Source organism: Oncorhynchus clarkii, chromosome 12, assembly GCF_045791955.1.
Source record: "Oncorhynchus clarkii lewisi isolate Uvic-CL-2024 chromosome 12, UVic_Ocla_1.0, whole genome shotgun sequence".
NCBI lineage: Eukaryota > Metazoa > Chordata > Actinopteri > Salmoniformes > Salmonidae > Oncorhynchus > Oncorhynchus clarkii.
In genome coordinates, this window is record NC_092158.1 from 41,911,980 (window position 1) to 41,928,385 (window position 16,406).

Here is a 16,406-nt window from a genome sequence, read left to right on the forward strand (position 1 = left end):
TTATGCATGGTTCTACTTAAATTTGCAACAAAAAAGGGCATTTTCTTTTTTTCTTCAAATTTTACCCCTTTTTCTCCCCAATTTTGTGGTATCCAATTGTTTTAGTAGCTACTATCTTGTCTCATCGCTACAACTCCCGTACGGGCTCGGGAGAGACGAAGGTTGAAAGTCATGCGCCCTCCGATACACAACCCAACCAAGCCGCACTGCTTCTTAACACAGCGCGCATCCAACCCGGAAGCCAGCCGCACCAATGTGTCGGAGGAAACACTGTGCACCTGGCAACCTTGGTTAGCGGCACTGTGCCCGGCCCGCCACAGGAGTCGCTGGTGCGCGATGAGACAAGGACATCCCTACCAGCCAAGCCCTCCCTAACCCGGACGACGCTAGGCCAATTGTGCGTCGCCCCACGGACCTCCCGGTCGCGGCCGGTTATGACAGAGCCTGGGCACGAACCCAGAGTCTGATGGCACAGCTGGCGCTGCAGTACAGCGCCCTTACTGCGCCACCCGGGAGGCAAAAAAGGGCATTTTCATAGCCAGATCAGTGATTATTGAAGAACAAAAAGCAGGTTAAACTAGTGATAAATATAGAAATGTATGGTTGTGGAAGGCTTATATTTAGTCTAGGTATAACTTCACAAGCCCCGAAGTCATTCAATTATTGCTGAATGTTTGAAATGCAGTGTATTTGACCTTTAAGTGTACAATAACGCTAATTTAGAGAATTTTTTTTTTAGGAGATATATTGTGAATCGCCCATAGTTAAAAATAAAAAAAAATTGAAAGTAAGATAACGCCCATCCCTAACTCAAACACACACACATACTAGTGTGACTGCACTGGCTCTCCTTCACACTCTGACACACACACACACACACACACACAGGCACCCACCCCCTCAGTTCAGGTACATTATACATTTTGCTCACATGGCTTTGGTTGGGATTAGCCCGGATTAGATTGGATCTAGTGTAAAAAAAATAATTGAATTGAAATGGAACTCAATAATGAGCTTTAGGGTGGCTATGTTAGTTTGAGTAGGTCGTTATCAATAAAACGTCACAATAAGGTTCAATTTCCTTTTTCCATTTGAGTCATTTAGCACACATTCTTATCCAAAGCGACTTAGTTCTGAGTTCATACTTTTTTCAATTTGTCTGCTAGGGGACAAGGAGGCCCCATCTTTGCTAAACCATTGTCGTTTTCAAGGGATTGATAAATAAATGTGAACTATTTGGTTGTAATATCATCACCTCTTGTAGAGTATAGTCAGAACTGCAAAAAAGTTCTGATTTATTTAATGCAAAACATTTGCACACATTTAGCTCTATCAGAGTTATACAGCAGGTAACTGCATACTTTTCATGATCAGTAAACATCCATTGATAATTTAATTTTATATACCTTTCAGATAGCCATCCCAGATGGCTATGTCCAAATATTGTTTGATATGCTTGCCATCTATAGCGGTGATGACAGTAGTCTGACTGAAACATTAACCAGGAAGAGGACTGTCCGATGTCAAGCTCTTTCCAAAAGCCTCATTTCTGATGAAGCAAGCTAAATGACACATGTTGTTTGCTTAGCTAGCTAGTTAGCTACATGCCAAATGGATAGGCTACCCTCACGTATCTGAAATGAATCTTCAATTGATGTTTACTGGTCATGAAAAGCATGCAGTTACTTGCTGTATAACTCTAAATGTGGAATAAACGGAAATGTGTAGTTCTGACTATGCTCCTCAAGAGGTGATGATATTAAAATCAAATAATTATAACATTTAACAATCCCTTGAAAACGGCAAATAGTTGTCAATGGTTTAGTTCAACTTGGGGTCTCCTTTCCCCCCCAGCAGCCAAAATGAATGCTCTGCTCTGTATTGTGACGTACTTACTGATAATGAACTATAAACACCAGATAGGACCCCTCACTTCCACCACTGCAAATCCAAGATGATAATGGATTTGTCTCGAAAACTACTGTTGTAAAGCCTTTGGTCACTATCTCCAAATATGTTGAGTTGGTTTGCATCATCAAATGAGCCTCATACTGTATAATCAAAGGTGAGGCTACGAAAATGCAGGGAATATTCACCGCCTCTGAAAAAATTATGCAAATGTGAGCAGATAAATTAGACTTTGTTTGTTGCCATAGCAACTCCTGGGGTCACAAGCCAGTGATGAGATGAGGCCGGGGCTAGAGCTGTGAAGGTGATTAGGCTTTTGTGTCATGGTTAATTCAGTATCTAGTGGGGGAGGAAGGTGCACACACACGCATGTGCACATACATTTGTGCGAACACACAGAGACAGACACACACACGTCTCATTCTAACACATGAACACAAAAGCACAAATGCATATCATATCATAAACACCCTGAATGCATACTAAGTGCACACCTGCACACACACATACTATACACCACAGAGAAACAGCTTAGATTGCGCGCATACATCACATCCTACAGACAGCTCTTGTTTTAGCAGGAATTAAAGATGGGGGGGGGGGCATTGGCGGGGTGATAACGACACCATATTTTATCTGGTACAGGATGCAGCCGACATTGTTTACATAGATCCCAATGTACAATACACAGGCTCTCTACTGCCACTTAGGAGCTGTGCTGTGGACTAGCTGTGACACGACAGGTGGAATTAAATGAAAGGCTTTAGAAACCTTTTGTTTTTCTTCTTGGCAACCGAGAGTTCCCCGAAGATGACACAATGTATACACATGATATGTTGAATGGGCCTTATTATATTATGCTTACGTGTGACTTCATTTTCACCTCGCTTAATGACTGTTGAGGGCTATATTATTGTGATGTGTGTGTGTATATAAGATAACCTTAATGAGCTTATGTGTTTGCAGTTGTTTTATGTAGATTGCTGCAGCCTCACATACTGACCACACCGCCCACGTTGCTTGCGCGAGCGTTGCAAAATAAATTTGCACATACATGTTGTTCAATCATTTCCTCCAAACTGCTTGTGTGTGTCTGCGTAGCCAGGCTCTAAAATAGAACTTTGTGGCCTCCCGGGTGGCGCAGTGGTTAAGGGCGCTGTACTGCAGCGCCAGCTGTGCCATCAGAGTCCTGGGTTCGCGCCCAGGCTCTGTCGTAACCGGCCGCGACCGGGAGGTCTGTGGGGCGACGCACAATTGGCCTAGCGTCGCCCGGGTTAGGGAGGGCTTGGTCGGTAGGGGTGTCCCAGCAACTCCTGTGGTGGGCTGGGCGCAGTGTACGCTAGCCAAGGTGGCCAGGTGCACGGTGTTTCCTCCGGCGCATTGGTGCGGCTGGCTTCCGGGTTGGATGTGCGCTGTGTTAAAGAAGCAGCGGCTTGGTTGGTTGTGTATCGGAGGACGCATGACTTTCAACCTTCGTCTCTCCCGAGCCCGTACGGGAGTTGTAGCGATGAGACAAGATAGTAGCTACTACAACAATTGGATACTACGAAATTGGGGAGAAAAAGGGGTAAAATTCAAAAAAATAAAAATAAATTGAACTTTGTTCTATTTTTGAGACTTGACGCCCTGCAAGTCCCACCTCTCCCATCTCCTCATTGGTTTTTAGGAGCATATACACACGTGGGTGATTGAAAGATGAATTGAGGTCCACATTCCAGTCAAAGTTGTTTGCCATATAAAGTCCACATAAGAAGAATACTGAAGAAGGAGAGATTACTAGAAACTAACTAGGTTTCGACTTTTATCTGTGGATTCATTGTTGGAGTAGAGAACACACAATTTTGTGTGACTCAAAATGGGTCAAAATTCTACAAAGATCCAGAAAAAAGGACCTTGTGCATTTGCTAGCAACAGCAAGCTAACCAGCAACATTTCCATGAATGTTTCATATTTCAACCTGTCCCAAAATTAATATAGTTGACTCAGAGTTGTTTTGATATTTCAACCTGCATGACCTGATCGCATCTGGTGCCCGGTCTAGTCAGCATGTTGCTTGAACCTTGCTTGACCCTCCTCCATTCCAATTTCTTCAAAACACACAGGGTAAAAAATATCACGCACATGTGTGCATGCAACAATTCCCCAGCTGTGTTCAGTGGTTAATGTGACATATCCTTAAGCCTCCAGTTATGCCCAAAGGACCTCACAGTCCAGCATGTGAGTGGGTGGGTGCATCAGTCCTGTCCAAACTCTTCCTTCTCACACACACAGGTTTGATTTTCTCTCACTCTCACTCTCTCTCTCTCTCTCTCTCTCTCTCTCTCTCTCTCTCTCTCTCTCTCTCTCTCTCTCTCTCTCTCGCTATATATACAGTGCCTTGCGAAAGTATTCGGCCCCCTTGAACTTTGCGACCTTTTGCCACATTTCAGGCTTCAAACATAAAGATATAAAACTGTATTTTTTTGTGAAGAATCAACAACAAGTGGGACACAATCATGAAGTGGAACGACATTTATTGGATATTTCAAACTTTTTTAACAAATCAAAAACTGACAAATTGGGCGTGTAAAATTATTCAGCCCCCTTAAGTTAATACTTTGTAGCGCCACCTTTTGCTGTGATTACAGCTGTAAGTCGCTTGGGGTATGTCTCTATCAGTTTTGCACATCGAGAGACTGAAATTTTTTCCCATTCCTCCTTGCAAAACAGCTCGAGCTCAGTGAGGTTGGATGGAGAGCATTTGTGAATAGCAGTTTTCAGTTCTTTCCACAGATTCTCGATTGGATTCAGGACTGGACTTTGACTTGGCCATTCTAACACCTGGATATGTTTATTTTTGAACCATTCCATTGTAGATTTTGCTTTATGTTTTGGATCATTGTCTTGTTTGAAGACAAATCTCCGTCCCAGTCTCAGGTCTTTTGCAGACTCCATGACTTCCAGAATGGTCCTGTATTTGGCTCCATCCATCTTCCCATCAATTTTAACCATCTTCCCTGTCCCTGCTGAAGAAAAGCAGGCCCAAACCATGATGTTGCCACCACCATGTTTGACAGTGGGGATGGTGTGTTCAGCTGTGTTGCTTTTACGCCAAACATAACGTTTTGCATTGTTGCCAAAAAGTTCAATTTTGGTTTCATCTAACCAGAGCACCTTCTTCCACATGTTTGGTGTGTCTCCCAGGTGGCTTGTGGCAAACTTTAAACGACACTTTTTATGGATATCTTTAAGAAATGGCTTTCTTCTTGCCACTCTTCCATAAAGGCCAGATTTGTGCAATATACGACTGATTGTTGTCCTATGGACAGAGTCTCCCACCTCAGCTGTAGATCTCTGCAGTTCATCCAGAGTGATCATGGGCCTCTTGGCTGCATCTCTGATCAGTCTTCTCCTTATATGAGCTGAAAGTTTAGAGGGACGGCCAGGTCTTGGTAGATTTTCAGTGGTCTGATACTCCTTCCATTTCAATATTATCGCTTGCACAGTGCTCTTTGGGATGTTTAAAGCTTGGGAAATCTTTTTGTTTCCAAATCCGGCTTGAAACTTCTTCACATCAGTATCTCGGACCTGCCTGGTGTGTTCCTTGTTCTTCATGATGCTCTCTGCGCTTTTAACGGACCTCTGAGACTATCACAGTGCATGTCCATTTATACGGAGACTTGATTACACACAGGTGGATTGTATTTATCATCATTAGTCATTTAGGTCAACATTGGATCATTCAGAGATCCTCACTGAAGGGGCTGAATAATTTTGCACGCCCAATTTTTCAGTTTTTGATTTGTTAAAAAAGTTTGAAATATCCAATAAATGTCGTTCCACTTCATGATTGTGTCCCACTTGTTGTTGATTCTTCACAAAAAAATACAGTTTTATATCTTTATGTTTGAAGCCTGAAATGTGGCAAAAGGTCGCAAAGTTCAAGGGGGCCGAATACTTTCGCAAGGCACTGTATATATATATATATATATATATATATATATATATATATATATATATATATATCTGCCAGATACTGCACCTTTACAGTCCCATCCTGTCACATCATAAGCCCTCCCCACAGTCTTACAAATGGAGTCAGCCATACTGCTCCCAAGCACAACATCCTTCCTAACTGTGGTTGTAAATAGCCAGCATCTAATAACCCTACTTGAGATCCAGGCACTTGATCAACATGTGCTGACTAACTTCCTTTCACCTGTTGCCTGGCTGGGTGAGTTGTTGTAGTCAGGGGAAGACGGGGGAGCGGTCTCAGGCATCAAAGTATATCAATTTCCGGGGCTGCGTGGACGGCCTCAGTCTGCGGGGCTTAGCTAGTCTCAACCTCCTTCAGCTCCTCTCCCCCAGACTCTGTTAATTCCCTGCAATCTGGTGGCCAAGACAGAGATACCGGAGAGAGAGGGAGTCAGGGGGAGCAGTGAGGGAGTCAACGTGAGAAATGGAGAAAGAGAGAGAAAATGAGACCAGAGAGAGAGAAAATATGAGAAAGAGAGAAAAAAAGAGCGCAGATGATGATTATTTCCTGTCACTGAGGTGGGCGCTGTTGTCGCGACAGCAATATCTCCACTCCTCGGCTGCTTTCTGGACGGCACCCCACAGGGGCCATAATTGCACCGGGTATGCAAATGGAAGGACCGGGGATAGGCTAATGCTTTTTACCTAAGTAATAGTTCCCACAGTTTCACTTGCACCATTCAAATCCCCCAGTACCACCTAGCTAGCTACCTGTCATTTAGCTACATTAGCGTGCGACTTAGCTGCAGGCCCACTAACCCCATAACGACTCTTTTTTTGCCTTTGCTATTGATTACCGTTTTCAGCCATACAGTTTGGGGTGTCTGAGGGAAAGAACGTTTGCTTCTAATTTGATCCTGCCCGACAACAATAATATTGTTGGGCCAGTGAGCCACTGCTCACAGTCTGCAATTAGGTGGCTGTAATGAATGGTTTGTAATCATGAGGAGACCGAAAGAGAGGGAGCAAGGGCAGAAGGAGAGGCAGATGTCAAAAGACAGATAAAATATATTGTTATTTTTCTGACTCTGTGAGGTAAAAGTATCAGTGAGATGAACTAGGCCGAAGACACTGTGTGTGTGTGTACTAAGCCTATACTATACCTTACAGTGTGTGTATGACGTACATCTTTTAGTATCACATCACATAACCATATGGTTTGCCTATATTTCTAATTTTAGCAAAAATATACATAGGTGTGTAGCACACTAACACACACAGAAACACAGACACTGCACGCCTACTCAGTGTCACTACCAGAAAGCATGAGTCATAACAAACGCATGCAGAATGTGGCATCATCAAGATCAACATGTCTGAGGAAGAAGACAAGCAAGCAGAGATCACGTCTCGATTCAGACTGAATCCAAGTTAAAGTGTGACGCAGAACAATTCTAAAGTCAATGCTATTAACTCAATGTGATTCAGTCATTTAGTGTCACGTCCTTTGAAAGGATTGGACCAAGGCGCAGCGTGGTATTCGTACATATTCTTTTAAGAAATGAATACCAAACAAACCAACTAAATAAAACAAACGAAACGTGAAGCTATATAAAATAGTGCTGACAGGCAACTAAACATAGACAAGATCCCACACCAGAAAGTGGGAAAAAGGGCGATAAACAGCTGTCTCTGATTAGGAACCATATCAGGCCAACATAGAAATACAAAACATAGAATGTACAAAAACTAGAGTACCCACCCTAGTCACACCCTGACCTAACCAAAATACATAGAAAAACAGGGATATCAAAGGTCAGGGCGTGACATTTAGACCATCCTATTGTTTGTTTTTTGGCGGTTGGTTTATCTTAGGTTTATGTGCAATGTTATAAAATCCTCAAATCATAAAGGCAAATCATGTCAGCATGTTTGCGGTAGTATGTCTTCACGTCACCTACTGTGGCAAGTCGCCTACAAAAAACAAATGTGATAATTCAAATTTTGTCCATTTGGTTTGTTTATTTTCTATGCCGTCTGGTGTTTTCTGATACTTGCAGTGTTTGAGTTGGGATGCTAGAGGTGCAGGAGCTGTCTTTTTGAAAGTCCGTTCATTAGACTATGTTCACAGAAATTCCCAGATTCCGTTATGCTATAGAAACCTATTCACTGTTATTAAGGGTTCATACACATTTTTGACAGATGGAATTTCATGACTTTTCCATCAGAGACCAGCAGCCTTCTAGTGTCAATACCACATTTATGCAGAATTAATCATGTGGGCTACACAAACACCACCAATTATTGGTCATGGAAATTTGGTTAAAAGTCATGGAGAAGCAATTAAGTCATGGAGAAGCTCCATGACTTTTAACCAAATTTCCATGACCAATAATTGGTGGGGTTTATGTAGCCCACATGATTAATTCTGCATATATGTGGCATTGACACTGGAAGGCTGCTGGTCTCGGATCCCATGTAGGTCTACTATCTCCTGCCGTTGTGCCCTTGATCAAAGCACTTAACCCCCCCATAAAGTAGAATAACTGCACTGTTAGGCTACTGTATAAAACACATATGGTCAACCTCTAATCTGAAGAGCTACTGGGTGTGCAGGCTTTTGATCCAGCCCTGAAACACACCCGAGTCTGCATTATCAAGTTCCTGTTGAGCAGCTGATGTTTAGGCTACAATGTAGTGTGTTATAGCAGGGCAGGAACAAAAGCATGCACACCCAGTAGCTCTCCAGGGTGGGTACTCTGAGGTTCATGCACCTGAGGTGTGTGAACCTCAGCCTTTTCATTTGGGGTTGTAGTGTCTTGTAAATGTGGACAAGATGACCAGTGTGAGGTTTTCCATTGGCACCTAGGCTGCTATTATAAGGCTGCTATTATAAGATGTGTGAACAGTTGTTTTTTTCTGACATTATTATCTCTTGAAACAGCATAGTTTTCACCTCTAAATGTCTTCTGTACCCAGGTGTTAACATGCACAAGCACCCCCCCCCCCCCACCACCACCACCACCACCACCACCACCACGCACACACACACACACACACACACACACACACACCCCCCCCTACTGTGACTAAGCATGTAGTGTTTTACCTCAGTAGCTCTGCTCTGTGTTCCATCGGGACAGCAGCAGTATTTACTGAGGTGGTGTCTGTGTGGGCCGGCCGATACAAGCTTTATACTTGACATCAGGTCAAGCACTCCAAGCTTTACATCAGTGTGGTTCCTCATCCCTATTGGTAAGACAGTGATGCTGTATATCCTAGCCTATGCTGGAATAAAGCAAGAAATCGCTGGACGCCCACAGAAAGTACTCGGTGCAACAATACATAAAAGCCCTAACCCTGCAGTATAGAAAATCAAAGACAAGTCTTCCATTCACAAGAAACTATTTTTTCAACTGCCCCTGTTCTGATTATGCAAGCAGGATAATTGTTGTGCTATTGCATTAAAGGAAAATTGCACCCAATAACTATATTTTGGTATTTGTTTCATTAGTCCATTGTTGATATCGGCCCAAAATGTTTGCATGACAGCAATCAAGTTTTCTAAATATACAATATTTCAAAATAAAGCCGGTGTGATGCATTTTGCATCATATCACGCAAAGTGCATAATAACGGCTGTATTTCTGTATTTTTAAAATCGAAAACTTGGTTGCTGACATACAAAACATTTTGGCACTATATCAACGAGGACTAATAAAACAAATACCAAAATATAGTTTTTGGATGGAGTTTAAGCATCAAAATAAAATACGCATGTCTGTTCTAGTCTGACAGACCTTACTTTTAGTCTTAATCACGTTGTCATTTCTTTCATTGCTAGAATCTGCTACTGGACAATCTCCTATCATCTCCAGCACCATACCAGTGTTAACACCTTTTAACATTTTGAAGTACCCCTTTAAACATTTTAGTTATTTAGTAGATGCTCTTATCCAGAGCGACTTAGTAAGTGAATTCATCTTAAGAAAGCTAGGTGGGACAACCACATATCACAGGCATAGTAATTACAATTTTCCCCAATAAAGTAGTAATCATCAGTCAGTTAGAAAATGGGAGGGGGATTTTTTAAGATACTCTTTGAAGGGGCAGGGTTTCAGGTGCTTTAGGAAGATGGGCAGGGACTGTGCTTTCCTAGCTTCAGGGGGAAGCTGGTTGCACCATTGGGGTGCCAGGACAGAAGAGCTTGGATGGCAAAGCTGGAGCTGCTCTTCAGTAGGGATGGGAGGGCCAAGATACCAGAGGTGGCAGAACAGAGTGCTCAGGTTGGGGTGTAGGGTTTGAACATAGCCTGAAGGTAGGGAGGGGCAGGTTCTCTTGCTGTTCCGTTGGCAAACAACATTGTCTTGTAGTGGATGCGAGCTTCGACTGGAAGCCAGTGGAATGTGCGGAGGAGCGGGGTGACATGGGAGAACTTGGGAAGGTTTAAAACCAGGCGGGCTCCAGTGCTCTGGATAAGTTGCAGGAGTTTGATGACACAAGCAGGGAGCCCAGCCAACAGTGAGTTGCAGTAGTCCAGATGGGAGATGACTAGTGCCTGGATTAAGACCTGCACCGCTTCCTATATGAGGTAGGATCGTACTCTACGGCTGTTGTAGAGCATGAACCTGCAGGAGCGAGTCACTGCTTTGATGTTTTGCAGAGAACCCCGGGGTGTTGTCTAGGGTCAAGCCAAGGTTCCTTGCACTCTGGGAGGCCAAGACTGTGGAGTTGTCAAACGTGATGGAGAGGTCATTGAGCGGGCAGGCCTTCCCCGGGAGGAAGAGCAGCTCCGTCTTGTAGAGGTTGAGCTTGAGGTGGTAAACCGACATCGAAGGTGAGATATCTGCCAGACACGCAGAGATGGGGGGGGGGGAGTAGTTGAGTGGCATCCACACAGCTATGATAGGAGAGACATTGTGATAATATGACAGAGCCGAGTGACTTGGTGTATAGAGAAGAGGGCCTAGAACCGAGCCTTGGGGGACACCAGTAGTGAGAGTATGTGGTGCAGATCCTCTCCACTTCACCTGGTAGGAGTGGCCTGCCAGGTAGGATGCAATCCATGAGTGTGTAGAGCCTGAGATGCTCAGCCCTGAGAGAGTGGAGAGGAGGTGGTTAAGTGTCGAAGGCAGCAGATAGATCTAGGAGGATGAGAACGGAGGAGAGAGAGTCATGCTTTGGCAGTGTGTACAGCCTCCGTGACAGGGAAGCACAGTCTCGGTTGAGTGACCCATCTTGAAGCCTGACTGGTTAGGGTCAAGAAGATCATTCTGAGAGAGATAAGAGAGTTGATCAGAGACAGCGTGCTCAAGTGTTTTGGAAAGAAAAGAAACAGATACCGGTCTAAAGTTTGACATCAGATGAGTCGACTGTTGGTTTCTTGAAGAGGGGAGCGACTCGGGCCATTTTGAAGTCAGAGGGGACGCAGCCAGTGGTAAGGGATGAATTGATGAGGGAAGTGAGGATTGGGAGAAGGTCGAGCGGGCAGGTTGTCGGGCGGCCAGACCTCACTAGTTGCAGGATTTCATCTGAAGAGGGGAGAAAGAGGTCAAGGCGTAGGGTAGTTCTGTGTGAGTGGGACCAGTGGACTCAATAGGCTGAGTGAATGAAGAGAGGATGTCGTTAACCTTCTTTTCAAAGTGGTTGACAAAGCCGTCTGCAGAGAGGGATGGGTGGAGGATTACAGAGGGAGAACATGGAAAATAGTTTCCTATGGTTAGAGGCAGAAGCTTGAGATTTAGAGTGGTAGAAAGTGGCTTTAGCAGAGGAAACAGAGGAAGAGAAGGTAGAGAGGAGTGAAAGGATGATAGATCCTCCAGAAGTTCAGTTTTCCTATATTTTCACTCAGCTGCCCGCAGCCCTGTTCTGTAAGGTCACAATGAGTCAAACATGCACGGAGCAGGAGGGGAGGATCGAGCCGGCCGGGGGGACAGGGGACAATGCGAGTCATAGGATGCGGAAGGGAGGAGTAGGGTCAAAGAGGCAGAATCAGGAGACAGGAGGGAGAAGGATTTAGCAGAAGATATGATAGAAGAGTGGGAGAGAGAGAGAGCCAAGATTGCGACGGTGCATGACCATCTGGTGGGGCTGGGTGATATGGAGAAGTGATCATATCACAATATTTTTGACGGTATTTTGTTTTTTAATAATACAAGTTTTAAATATGCTTTGGGTGGCAACATCAATTAAAAGTGATTTCAAATGGGTCTTTCTGCATTTATACTGTTTAATCCAACTCAAAACAAATTATTTTCAGCATTTCCATACAATTTCTGCATATTTATTATCATCTCCACACGCAGCATGATATGGGCAAAAATAAACAGGCCTAGTTAAATTAACTGTTGGAGTCAATATAGTGGGCAGCACCTTGAATAGATTGTTGTTTGACATCACAGAAATGTATAAGCCAGTGAGGAATTATTGACAGGGTAGGAACCAAAGTTTGTGTTATTGTTTCCAGTTGACCGTAGTTTGATCTTTTCATACTTCATGTAGCTAATCTAGCTAGCCAGCCAACATATTCATGCTTCGCCTATTCCTTTTGGTGTGGTTAGTGGCATGCAGCAGCAGGAGGGGGAGAGATGACTCAAGTAGCAAACGTAGTAAACTATAAAAACTGACATTATACACGCCGGAGTAGCGCATCACATTTAACAAATCAAACATTGAAATACCGTTATAGAAGGTAATGTAAAAATTCAACCGGTCCGTGCATCAATACTAGTATATAGTAAAATACGGTAGACCGCTCAGCCCTATCATCTGGGTAGGGGTGGCTAGGGTTGGAGGAAAGGGAGACAGAAAATGAAAAAAGTAGTGATCAGAGACCTGGAGGGGGGTTGCAGTGAGATAAGTAGGCATACTGCCTTTAGTAAAGATGAAGTCAAGTGTATTTCCTGCCTTGTGAGTTGGAGGGGATTGGGAAAGGGGAGGTCAAAAGAGGTAAGGAGGGGAAAGAAATTAATCGAAGGCAGACGTCGGGAGGTTGAAGTCAAGTACGAAGAGCGGTGAGCCATTGTCAGGATATTAGCTTATCAAGGTGTCAAGCTCATTTGAGGAACTCTCCAAGGGCACCTGGTGGGCGATAGATGACAACAATGTTAAGCTTGAGTGGACAAGTGACAGTGACAGCATAGAATTTAAAATGAGCAGATGGACAGGTGAGAGGGAGAAAAGAGAATCTCCAGTTAGGACAAATGAGTAGCTCTGCCACCACCGATGACCAGATGCTCTCGGACTATGAAAGAAACAGTCAGATAAAGAGCAAGCAGCTGGAGTAGCAATGTTCTCTGGGGTGATCCATGTCTCCATCAGGGCCAAAAAGTCAAGGGACTAAAGGTTATTAGAGGCTGAAATGAACTCGGCATTCTTGACTGCAGATTGGCAGTGTTTGGAACTGCCAGAGACCCGGAAATCCACATGGGTTGTGCGTGCAGAGTACACTAAATTAGAAGGGTTGCAGCAGAGGGGTGGGGAGCATCTGTAAAGCCTACAGGCATAGGAGTGAATAGGTATAGAAAACACAGGTGCCAAAGCTACAAAAGAGCAAAATTAGATAATCAGAAAATGACAGGGTAAGATACTCGACTGAGCGGTAGAACAGTCTTTGTTTCGGCGATGGTCTACGCTTTTGCCGACTTGACTGACACAACCGCCGCTAAGAAGCCAGAGGAGACTGAAGTACTAACACTAATTGCTAATTTCCTAGCAGACGTTCTAATTGCTGATTGCCTAGGACAAGAGAAACCCCTCCCCCTCCAATACAGCCATTGATTACCAAAACAAGTCACAAATTGCCCTGCCCCTTGATGCTGGTTGATGTGTCAATAATCATCTGCAAGTTATGAGCAGTCAGCAGTTCACACACCAAGTAGGCTCCTGGGAAGACAGGCAGCACTTAAAGTAGATGGCCCTGGCTAGCAAAAAGACAATACGTACTAGACCACAACAGATAAAGACAAAATATTATAGCTGTAGAATGAAGCACCCTTTCATTGCTAATCAACTGGCATTACGCCTCCCCTCCCCCTACTGTCAGAGGAGCTTCCCTACTTCCCCAAGTTCCTTTATGGACCACACAGGGCTCCAGACTAGCATGTTCCCCCGGTGGGGGATGTCCAAGCAGGAATGCATGATTTAAAATATTTTTTAAATGCAACCTGATCCAGTGATTGTCATGAATTTTGGGTTAACAATTTGGCTATTTTTGTTAAATTTTACTGTCAAAATAGGTATCCAGATTTTTGGTATTTTTATAGGTTAACTAGTTGCTTCCAAAGTAGTTTTTTCCCCCGCAATTGCATTTTGAAATGTATACACACACGAGGGGCACACAAGGGGTAATTCAAGTAGCCAACCCCAGTGAAACAAAGGATAATTAAAGTATAATGCACTTTACTACAAATTCATGGTTTTCTCCTCCCAAAAAATAGGACGTTTTGATTGAAGTGACTGGACCAGTGTGTCCAATTAATAATGTAACTCGCACAGCCAAGTCAAAGGGTAAATAAATGGTGGCAGTCTGGAGCCCTACCTCACCCCCCCCCCCCACCCACCGAGCAGCCCATGGTTACGACACTATTCCCCCTCTTCACAACTAGCCTGTGTTTCAAATGGCACCATATTCCCTCTGTAGAGCACTACCTTTGACCAGGGCCTATAGAGTGCCATTTGGGAAACATCCTAGGGCTCATGGCTGGTGGTTCCCTCCCCACCCCTCTTGGATCTCTCCCACCTGTCATAGTGGAGGGGTGGGGGGTTTAAGAGGGTGTAATGTCAGAGGTTCCCAGAGTGGCCCAGAGAGAGACTGGCAAACAGGCTGATGATCAAAGGTACCACCACCACCACCACTCCTGTTTTTTCCCCCGGGAGTGTCCTGCCTCTTATCTATCATCATTGCAGCTCCAATTTGGTTCGTGTCTGATCGCCCTTCTTCCCACACACACACACATGAACGGGAACACACACACACATGAACGGGAACACACACGTTGGATCCCCTGAGTGCTCATCGCTAAGTCAGGCGGTAGCGGTCTCGTTTCATCTCATTACACTCTATTTCTATCAGTGCTACTCCTCTCCCCTATTTCCCCTCGGTTTTCTTCCTCTTTCCTTGTTTCTCTCCCTCCCTTGCTCCCCTTTAGACTGGCTCTCTTTCCCTCTCCCTCTTTCCCTCTCTATTCCTTACGATCCTTCCCACTTTTGTCATCTCGCCCTCACACTCTGCCTCCCTGCATCCAACCCACTTTCCCTCCATATCCCACTCTCCTTCCCTCTCCTTCCCTCCTTTCCCTTAGTCTCCTTCCCTCTCCTTCCCTCCTTTCCCTTAGTCTTCTTCCCTGTCCTCTTTCCTCTCTCTATATCCTCTCTCCCTTTATCTCCCTCTCTCCAACTCTTTCCCTTCTCATCCCATTTTCCTTATCCCTCCTGCCCGCCCAGTGGGGATGTGTCCAGTTCTACCCCCCCCCCCCCCCCCCCCCTTGTCTCAGTTGGTGCAATGAAGCCCCCCCCACCGTCCCTCCATCCCCCACTCAGGTCCGTTTCTCTAAACCAACCATCTCCCCCATCATAGCCATTGCGAAGAAACCATTATTTGGTTTAATCTTCATAGATTAATCCTTGACGGCTCCACTACCTGCCAGGCTATTGATAGGTTGGATGTGTGCCAAAGCTGCGACCTATCCAAGAGGATCCCTTTGAAGAGAGCTGGGACACAGACAAACCTTCACTCACAAGTACACACGCACACATCTGTGCGTAGACACACACAGGAGCACTGATGCATAAACAAACAGACACATACAAACAGACATACACACACAGACACGCACACACATAGACAGACACACTGCCCCGACCTCCCAGCTCAAACAGCCCTAGCATGGCCCTTTCTCACTGGGATAATTGTGAGAGCCCTGTGTAGTAGCAGCACACCATAAATTCCAGAGTTAATCAAATATTTCTCCAGGAGAAGAGTTCAGCTACTTCAGGGACAGAAGGGAGGAAAAAAGGCAGGGAAATGTATGCTCACCACTACTGTCTTCACAGACATGATCAGGATATTGTGTTAAAGGCAAAGGTCAAGTTATAAGTGGGTATATCATTCAAGTGTATTTGCTTCTAAAAGCAGGAGGCAAAATGTCAAGTCAATGTACAGTATGATAGGTGTTTTCTGATTCCTGTTTACCTTGCTAGATTCAACTCTTTCCTCAACATGAATTTAGGTCGAATGTATCCAAATTCAGGTAAAGCATTGAATGGAATTGGACATGGAATTCTATCTGAAGTTTTTGGGGGAACTTTATAATGTCATTACATTTCAGTTGACCTGGATTCAAATGAATTTGACCTACATTCCGGTTAATATCTGCCTTCATGTGCCCTTCAGTGTCCAATGAAGTTCAGATATTTCCTTCAGAACACTTTGAAAACTTCAGGAGGGAGACATTTTAGGCTATGGCTATGGCTATCGCTATGGAGCGATTTCAGAATTTTAATTACATCATTTTGAATTTGTATTAGGATATTGAATTTGAATG

The 16,406-nt window shown here is 44.3% G+C and overlaps 1 protein-coding gene across 5 annotated transcripts in view; it reads left to right on the top strand.

Annotated features, from left to right (window-relative positions):
- Positions 1-16,406, top strand: part of LOC139423208 (cell adhesion molecule 1-like) — a 434,909-nt gene that overhangs the window by 274,565 nt on the left and 143,938 nt on the right. The window lies entirely within an intron of this gene.